A 10938-nucleotide genomic window follows, 5' to 3' on the forward strand; every position below is an offset into this window, starting at 1 on the left:
AATTTCTTTGGCAACTTTTTATACTCTCAATGAACACAACTGGACAACTATAATGTTTGATTAACTTAGTTTTCAAAAATTTCAAAACTTTATTATAATTACTTAAATATAATTTCTTAGACATGCTAGAATAGGAAAGCCTCCAAATATGTCTAATGTTAATATAATAGACAACCAAAAACGTTGCTAAATAATCACTAATAAAAGTGTTTCAGTTGTATGTCCAAGTATATAATTCATCTTGAACACCAGTGAAAATAGTACAATATTAACTCCAATTCTCTATCTGACTTTCAGTAATGAAGGACAAAAGTTAAATGTGGAAACTAAAATTTGGGTATCTGTTCATTTTTCTGGAAAGCTGTTTCATCTGAATTCAAAATGGCCTAAATTAGTCGGAATATACTGTGAATTTTTACCATAATGCCACATAAAATTAAAGTATATTGATAACTTAGTAATTTTTTTATTCTGTTCTATTGAGTAAGGTTACTTTGGAAGTTTGGAACAATATTAAGAATAAACTTAAAATAAAAAATCCAAGTCCAAATGTATAACTAAGAAGTATTTCCTATATATATAAAAATCATCAACTTAAATTATAAATGGCTTCCACTAATTTTTATTACCACTCAAAAAATCACCCTAACTCAATTAAGACAGGTATGGAAGAAAGTGTACCCTGAAGCGTGTTCACATTACAAAGATAAGTGATGAAATTTAGCCAGCAAAATTTCAAATAGGCGTATATACAAACATTTGTATGCAAATTTCATGAGTAATTTGTAAAAAATGATTTGTTTCAATAATTTTATGTACAGCTTGTATATAATTTAAAACAAGTAAAACTGAAAATTTTCTATGTAAAAGCCACAATAAAGTCAAATAAAATACTAAATGATAGCCTTACAAACACTCTCTCTTAGGAGAATAATAATTGAGTAATGTTATTCTAAGAAACTCACTCTTCTCAATCAATCATTTCTGTTTTAACTGAAAACACATCTGCCAGCATGTTTTGGAATTTCTGAACCTCTGACTTTCAAGGCATAACCAGCATCCTCCACTTTGGCCAAACTTTGTTTCAAGGTATGTAGCCTCTTAGAAACCTCATAAGGTCCAATGTTGCCAATATATGAAAACCTATCATAAATATGACCTAAAAATTGACTCACTTCAAAGGAGGTGTCAATGTCCACATTCCTCACACTATTAATACACATCTGCATCAACTTTCCAGTTAAATCATCCACTCCTAGAAGGTAATCAACAGGTGTGATTTTCAGTCTCCAAGTACCAAACTGTGTTTATCCTGAACCTCAGAAGAGTGTGTCTTTCTTTCTTTCCCATTGTCTTCTATTGTAAATACAATTTTAATTTCACCCATACTGATAAGTGATTGTGTTTTGATAAAGTGTTGCAAATAGACAGCCTCCATGTATTCCCGTAGTCCTGTAGTATTGGCTCTACGGAACTGATAATGGCTCTCTTCTGTTGAGAGCTCCTGGGCCACCTGTAATATCTTTTGTCTGACAACATCCTATTTAATTTCTGATTCAGCCACTATTTCTTCCATATCAGGGGCACTTGTAATCCTATGAAGCAGAAAAAACATTTCCCTTTTACTTTCTACAGTTATATCCCAACTAAGTTTTACAAATCTCTCATATTTGTCATGTCTTGCAATTAAGTTCCTGCTGGAATGATTTGAAGGTCAACATCATAGGTGCAGATGAATTAACATCCTTCCCTTCTCTTCTCTGGTTATGTGAGAAATCATCATGCTCCCTTTTCTGAATCTTCTTGATCCTTCTTTGTTGCTCATGTTGTCACCGCCTACAATGAGATGAGCAGATGCTGAGAGCAGAGTGTGTAAGGTGGCAGTGGGAAAATCTGCTGAGGCTAGACTACAAAATACAGTTTTCACAAGATACCTATACCTGACTAGTTCCACTATTTTCATTTTATTTTGAAAATAGAGATGGATTTCAATTTTCAGCTGGGTTCCTAAACTTTTCTTGTTTTTCCTTTCCAATAATTTTTATCCTGATTAGTTAGTTGGCTTGGATATAACATAAGTCAACATTTGGCTATGCAAAACAGTACTTAATACAAAGTGAGGTGTTGTTGAGACACAGATCAATGTCTTATAAGTTGCATCTTCAAACATTGAATAACTATCTTGACATGATAAATAGAATTAATAATTCAAGATAGATGACAGGAAGTTAATTGCTATTGCAACATAAATATGTATTGTGATGCATTTGTGTCTGCTGGATTACTAAATAGAAAATAATTCTATGACTGGAAACATCATTCCTACAGTAAGACCTTGCTGTCTCATCCATTCTACCTAACCTCTAGTTTCACAATAGAATACTAAAGGTTTGGCTTATAGTCTGACTTTGGTCATGGCTCTCCAAGCCTCAGTTTTCAAATATAAAAATGTTACTGAAAAACCCTTGTGCCATATTTCTTATCAAGGAAAAGTATTCTAAAAATTTTATGGGCCAACAATAAAATCAATAATATAAAACTGCTCACCACTTGACAGAAGCTATAACCAAAAGCTCAGAGGGAAAGTAGGGAAGGGTGGGGGTAAGGGGGAGAGATCAACCAAAGGACTTGTATGCATGCATATAAGCCCAACCAATGGACACAAAGAACAGGGGGGTGAGGGCATGAGTGTGGGGGGGTTTATGGGGGGACTGAGGTCATATATGTAATACCTTAATCAATAAAAAATTAAAGATTGAAAAAAAATAAAAAATAAAAATAAATTTTAAAAAGCTATCAGGCACTATGAATATTTTCTGAAAGACTATATGCATGGGCCAGGACTAAGTAGAGGTGAAAAATGATTTCCTCCTCCCTAAAAGACTGCATTAATTAAAAGTAGAAATCTAGGTACACTGTTTGGATTTGAAACCCAGATTAATTTCTTATCAGATGTATGAATTTTGACAGCTCCTCTATATTTGTTTTCTCATTTAAAATAATGGTAGTAATTATAAAACATAACTCACATTGTTGTTGTTAGGATTAAATTCTGTTCTATAGGTAAAGAACAGCACTTGGCACAATGTTAAACAGTTATAGCCATGGTGGTGGTATTATAATTGAAGTAGTTATAGGCATAGCAGCAATCATGGGTAGTGGTAACTTACCGTTTTTGAATTATTGCCATAAGCGGGTTGCACACATGAATAAAAAAGTAAGGGATACTATCTAGTATTGCTATGTCAATGATTAGGATAATTTTCTTTACCTAAACACCTTCCTAAGAAGATACCCTTCAAAACCTGGTGTGAAGAACTGCAAGCAGTAACTCCAGGGGGTTGTTATTTCTAACCTTTCTGAGATAAATGAGGAGAAACGAGAGAAATCAGGTATATGCCATGGAAAAGTTGTAGGACTCTACTTGATTGTTTTATGACTGCAAACATGTAGAAAAAATAAAATCTCATCCCTTGCAAAGAGATCAAAAGAGGCAGCAGCAGGATTGTTGTCTATTGTGACAATGATGAAAAAAGAGGAAGAAAGAGAAGTAAAGCCTCAGGAGATCCTACAAGATAGTGCTGGGTCTGTACAGAATGAGGCAAAAGTAGGTTTATTGCGAGTATGTGAAATAGAGTTTATTATTCTATTAGTATTTATTAACTAGAGGCACAGTGCATGAATTAGTGCATGGGCAGGGTCTGGCCAGGGGTAGGAGACACGGGAAGTGGTGGACCAGCCCTGCCTCCCATCAGGATGGGGGGGCTAATTGGGGGTAGGGCCAGACAGGGGAAGGGACTGTGGATGGTTGGCTGGCTAGCCCCATCCCCTGGTCGAACTCCTGGTTGAACCCTTGGTGGAGGGGACAATTTGCACATTAGCCTTTTATTATGTAGGATTATTGTACTATTTTCCATACAAAACAACTGTATACCTACTTTTGCCCCATCCTGTACTTGTTCTAAGTCATGGCTCAACAAGGGAAGGTCAAAATACTTTCAGGAAGAGGCACTAAGTAGCTAAATAAACCAAACAACAGGAGAGATGGTAGGCAGAAAGTAGAGCTGACTGAACATTCTCTGAGTATTTTTTGGAGGAATACAAGCCAGGTACAGTCCACTGGGATGAAGGGTCTGATTGATCTTGCAACTGAGAAAGAATTATCCCTATGAGGTTGGAACTCCCCTCAGATACAAGTGAACAGAATATTCTACTGTGACTTCCCCTGGGATCTCACCTCTTCACCCAGTCTTTATTATAGTTTAGAGCTCTGCAAAATATGACACTATTATTGCTGTACTAATTAGAATTGGAGACAATCACTTGCTTCTCCCGCCACAAGGTTCTATACTGGTCTTTCTTATATGTATAGTACACAGCTGAACTCTTCAGTGGTTCTTAGACCTTAGTGCAAAAGAATCTACCTGAAATACTTCTTGAGACTATCTATATAAACCTGGGTCTTAACCTGCAGAAATTCTGTTAACAGCAGTAGGTTTGGAATGACAAGCGTCTTACGAATTTGAATTTTTTACAGGTTCCCTAGACAAGTCTGATAAAAGTGATTCATAGACCACATTTTTAAAATTTTATTTATTTATTTTTATTGTCTAAAGTTTTACATATGTCCCCTTTTTCCCCAATTGATACCCCCCCCCTCAGCCATTCCTACCCCGGGCAAGCCCCCACCAGCCCAGTGTCTGTGTCCATTGGTTATGCTAATATGCATACATACAAGTTTTGAGAAGCAATAACATATCTGTAATCTCTTGGGTACCTTGCAATTCTTCAGTTGCCCCAAAATGTTTAAACAGTCTTAGTGCCACAATGTCTGAAATTTGACTATTGGAGCACTAACTTTTTCTTCTGTGGTAGCACATTTCCTTTGGGGGAGACATTTCAGAATTTCTAGGGTCTTTTTCAAATTGCCTCTCTCTTGGTCTCATTGCTCTTTTATTGATAATTACTGACACTACTTGAGCAACTGTTACTTATTAGTGTATGCTTTATCCTAAGTTGCATTGGAAAGGAAAAATGTTACAGTATTATTATCTAACAATTTTGACTATGAACTTCTTGCCAAGTGCTATGATAATCACTTAATATCACATGCCATGGAACCTATCATTATTTCTAGCTGACAAGTAAGGAAACTAAGATTTAAGAGGTAAAAGACTTCTGCAAGGTACAATTATGATATAGAAGAAATTAGAACACACATCTCTCTGATACCAAATTCTATGTTCTTAAAAACACTGCAAGAGTACTTTGGAGACATTTCAGTGAGATAAGCATTGCCTCTCCAAGAGCCTCAGATAAAGGGCAATGAACCCGAAGAAGATTAGCACAATGTATCACTGACACCTCAGGGACCCAGTATAGCAAGTGAGTTGGCCCTGCCAGGTTATTATCTTTTGTAAATAGTGAGTCTCTTCTGCTTGTCTGGGCAGAATGAACAAGTGTAGGGCAAAACTTAATAGGGAGGAAATAAATGTGCTAATGCAACTTGTCTGAAATTTACATCAAAATTAAAGTTTCAACTTCAAAGCAATGAATGTGTGTGATTGAGAATTTATCAGAAATACTCTATTGTCTTGAGTAGCTGTGAGAAAAGTAAAATGCAAGTTTGGGCAAGAATCTCTTTCTGAGCTCTGTTGGAATATCAGATATGAGCTTGGAGATGCCACCTGCACTGACTTGCATAGACGATGACTAAAAACAGAAAGTTTTAGGACAATCAGTAAAGAACAGAGGCTTTTAGGATTCCTAGTTGTGTGGCACAAATATCCCTATATACTATGTTCAAGAGGTATTTCAAGAAAAACTCTTTTAAATCAAATAAGGTTGTCCTCATCAATGAGTCTTCTACTGAAGGTTAATCAGAAAACCTGTTTCACTTCAGTTATTATTACAGCACTAATTTTAGAATATGCATTGTACTTTCTTGCAAAGGATAATACAATACTAGTAAATATAACAATATTTATCTTCTGAGTAAGGGTATTATAGGGTACCCATGTAATGATCATAAATACTAATGATCACTGTTTGTAGAAGTTCCCCTAAAAAGATGCCTAATCAATGTAAAGACTGGGGTTATGTCAGGGAATGCCATCTAGTTTCCCACACAGGTCAAGATGCATCATCCTTTCTAAATTAGTCATGATCCACGGTTTAGTCTCACAGTGCCAGGCTTAAAAATATGATATTATTACATTGAAAGTACAAGAACAACTCTCAAGGTTGGTATATTGAGTAATAGCATAAATATAGATTTATATAATCAGAACATTAACGTATTAATTGTTATTGAAAGGTAGAATGTGCCACCCTTAAAATATGTGGTTGGCATCAGGATTATTTTAAGCTGATTATTTTGAGAAACAGTAGACAGGAAAAGTTCTGAAGACAGAGTAGAAATTACCCTTTTGTAGGGGAAATTTATATTTTTGACAGAAATCTTTGTTGTAAGGGTCTCTCTCTCTCTCTTTCTCTCGCTAAGAAAGAAAAGGATAACTAAATCATGAGAAGAAAAATTGGTAAAGGCACTAACTAAATTTAAGTAACAAATCTTGCCCTTGTTTACAATGCTTTTTCTGGTACTCTCCCTGTAACTTCCCTACCCCATACACATATCTTTCTTCTTTTGCCTTTAATTTGCCTTATTAATGCCAAAAGCTCAGAAGGGCAAAGGGAAAGTTTTCCTCCCTACATTATTTCAAAAATAAAAGTGTCAAAAAGGCCAGAATTTTTGCATTGTCAAAGCCATTACTACCAAATTCTGAGTTAGTAGGTGTGTGCCTTTAGGAATGTCATATAGCCTAAATAAACCTGTTTCCTCACATTTAAAGTGTATACAAAAGTGGTAACTCCCTCTTACAGAGTTGCTTTGAGGGATACAAAAAAGAATGCATGTGAAGCTCTGAAATAATTCCTTGCACATAGTAGTAAGTCCTCAAATAGTCCTATTAATTGTTATTATTAGTAAAATAGAGATGTTGTTTGATAAGGCTTCTTGTTTGAGGTAGAATGTGATACTCTTACCCTAATTCAGCTCTCCTTGAAGATTCAGCAAAAGTTAGTACTCATTCCAAAACCCTAAATCAAAAGTCCACACTTTGGAGAGATTTCCACCAATTACAAAACCTATCATTTTAAAATGGAAATTATAGTTGCTGATTTAAGCACTATCACCTGACAAAGAGCTAACCCAATGTCCTGATGGATAATTTCTTTTTCAGTTGCAACCAAAAGAATAAACTTAAAGAATGTGAAAGATCTATATACTAAAAAAATTACAAAGCATTACAAAAGAGATTGTAAAAGACATAACAAAATGGAAAAATATTAGTATACCATATTCATGGATTGGAAGAATCAACATAGTTAAAATAGCCATATTACCTAAAGCAACATACAGATTTAATGCAATCCCCATCAAAATCCCAATGTCATTTTTTAAAGAAGTAGAATGAGAAATCAGCAGATTTGTATGGAACCACAAAAGACCCCAAATAGCCAAAGCAATCCTGATAAAAAAAGTATGAAGCTCAAAGTATCATGCTACCTGACTTCAAATTATACTACAGAACTACAGTACGATATTGGCAGAGAAATCAGCACACAGATCAGTGGAACAGAATAGAGAGCCCAGAATAGAGAACCACGTGTATTTGGACAGATAATTTTTGACAAAGGAACCAGAAACACACAATGGAGTAAATATAGTCTCTTCAATAAATGGTGCTAGGAAAACTGGAAAGCCACATGCAACAGAATAAAACTGGATTGCAGTTTGTCTCCATGTGACAAAAATTAATTAAAAATGGATCAAAGACCTAAATATAAGACCCAAAATAATAAGTTATATAGAAGAAAATATAGATACCAAACTTAAGGACCTTGGTTGTAGAGAACATTTTATGAACTTGACCCCAAAGGCAAGGGTAATAAAGGCAAAAATAAATGAATGGGGCTATATCAAACTAAAATGCTTCTGCTCAGCAAAAGAAACTGACAACAGAGGCAGCCAACCAGATGGGAGATATTTTCAAACAGCAGCTCTGACAAAGGTTTAATTTCCAAAATATATAAAGAACTCACAAACTCCACACCAAACAAACACCCAATCAAAATGTAGGCAGAGGACCTGAAAATACAACTCTCCCAAGAATACACATGAACAGCCAATAAATACATAAAATATGTTCAACTCACTAGCAATTAGGGAAATGCAAATCAATACTACAATGAGACACCACCTAACACCTGTTAGAGTGGCTATTATCAACAAGACAAGCAATAACTACTGTTGGAGAGGATGTGGAAAAAGGAAACCTTCATTCACTGCTGGTGGAATGTAGACTGATTCAACCACTATGGAAAGTAGTCTGGCTAGTCCTCAAAAAATAAAGAACAGAGCTACCATATGACCCAGCAATCTCTCTCCTGGGAATATACCCGAAAAACTAGAAATCGTGTATTTGCAAAGATATATGCACCCCCTATGTTCATTGAAGCATTATTCACAGTGGGCAAGACATTGAAACAACCAGTGTCCTGTAATAGAGGACTGGATAAAGAAGATGTTGTACCTAAACACAATAGAATACTATTCAGCCATAAGAAAGGATGAAATACTGCCATTTGCAACAACATGGATGGACCTTGAGAATATTATGATAAGTGAAATAGATCAGTAAGGTTTCACTCATATGTGGGATATAAAACTGAAACTCAAAAACACAAACACCAGTTTGGTGGTTGCAAGAAGGAAGGGGGAGGGGGTGAAGTGGGCCCTAAAATATGGTGACAGGAGAATATTTGACTTAGGGTGGTGAGCACACAGTGAAATATACAGATTGTGTAACATAGCAACCCACACCTGAAACATATAATTATATTAACCAATGTCACCCCAATAAATTTAGTATAAAAAGGAAAAAAGTTCTTGCAAATTTATGTGTCCATATGCATATCAGATATAGAAAATATTAATATCATAAATAAAATCCTAACAAGTAAGCAAATAATCCTAGCTGGTTTGTCTCAGTGGATAGAGCATTGGCCTGAGGACTGAAGGTTCCTGGGTTCAATTCCAGTCAAAGACCTGTGCCTCGGTTGCAGGCTCAATCTAAGCCCTGGTCAGGACTTGTGTGGGAGACAATCAATAGATGTGTCTCTCTCACATCAATGTTTCTCTCTCTGTCTCGCCACCTCCCTTACATTCTAAAAATCAATGGAAAAATTATCCTTGGGTAAGGATTAACAACAACAACAACAAAAAAAAGTAGAAAAATAGATTAAAGTATCAGTCAGTATAAATAAGAAAATATTTTTTAAAATATAAAACATAAAGGGAATGATTCATATACTTGATAAAAATGATAAACTTTTATGCATTAAACCCCATAAATTGCCTGGCAGGTGTTGCTCAGTGGCTGAGCTCAACCCATATACCATGAGTTTGCTGGTTGGACTCCTGGTCAGGGCACATGCCTGGTTTTCGGGCTTGAATCCCAGTGGGGGGACTTGCAGGAGGCAGCCAATTGATGTTGATGTTTCTCTCTCATTGATATTTCCATCTCTCCCTTCTCTCTCTCCCTTCCTCTTTCTTTAAAAATCAATAATTGTATATATTTAAGACCTAAATTGAAAGGCAAATGGGAGCCAGAAAAAAAAATATTTTTACATACATTACATATAAAGGGTTAATATTTTTTGTTTGTTTGTATTCTCTTTTTTTATTGGTTAAGGTATTACAAATGTGTGGTTATGCCCCCATTGCCCCCTCACCTACCCAACCCCCCAATCCTGCCCTCACCCTCACCCTCTGTTGTCTGCATCCATTGGTTATGCTTATATATAATAGGCTTTCTGGTAAACATTAAGTCAAAAATGAACACCTCAAAAGAAATTTGGACAAAGTCATTACTAAAACACTCACAAGATAAATACAATATAAACATGTAAAAATGCCCAAGCTTATCTAAAATATGAATTAAATTGACACCAACTTTTTTACTCTTAATACTTGCAAACATGTAAAAGCATGTTGGTATTCATTGATGATGTAAGTGGGGGATAAATTAGATTTCACATACTGGTTTGGAGTAGAAAGTTTTAAAATATTTCCAGAAGGAAATCTGTCCCTACTAATCAAAAGCCTTAAAGTTTTCATAATCAAATCTAAATCCTATACTTCATAAAATGTATCCTTTAAGGCAGTCTGACAATAGCTATCAAAAGCCTTGACAATGTACATAAACAATATTCTAAAATTATATTCCCATAAATACACACTAAGATTTAAGAACAAAGGTATTAATCAAAGATTTCTAAATGTAAAAATCTAATAGTGTCTATGAGTTTGTTTTATCCTACATAGGAGTGAAATCATATGATTCTTGGCTTTTTCTGACTAACTTATTTCACTTAGCATAATATTCTCAAGGTCCATCCATTCTGTCACAAATGGCTGTATTTAAACTTTTCTTATGGCTGAGTAGTATTCCATAGTATATATGCTACACATCTTCTAGTGAAGGGTAAAGGGGGACAAATATATGGTGAAGGAAGATGATTTGACTTTAGATGGTGGGAGCACAATACAATATACAGACCATATGTCATAGAAATGTACACTTGAAACCTATATGATCCTATCAACCAATGTCACCCCAATAAATTTAATTTAAAAAAAGAATATCCAAAGTGAAACTTGAAAGTCAGTTTTCTAATAATAAGAAATTACTTAACACTAGAAAGACTGAAATTTAGTATATATCTATATTGCCCAAAAGCAGTCAAAATGACTGCATTGTGAAAGAATAACTAATGTGTAAAGAAATTTGTTTAAAATTAATTTTTAATATTTTTTATATTATTTACAGTTATATAACAAGTTATTCGACATTTCTTTCATGAATTTAGTGTGTT

The 10938-nt window shown here is 34.9% G+C and overlaps 1 pseudogene; it reads right to left on the bottom strand.

The window, feature by feature from the left end:
- Positions 1-952: 952 nt before the first annotated feature.
- Positions 953-1825, bottom strand: LOC102751971 (annotated as a pseudogene).
- Positions 1826-10938: the final 9113 nt, after the last annotated feature.

This window comes from Myotis davidii, unplaced genomic scaffold (assembly GCF_000327345.1).
Source record: "Myotis davidii unplaced genomic scaffold, ASM32734v1 scaffold597, whole genome shotgun sequence".
In the NCBI taxonomy this organism is placed as follows: domain Eukaryota; kingdom Metazoa; phylum Chordata; class Mammalia; order Chiroptera; family Vespertilionidae; genus Myotis; species Myotis davidii.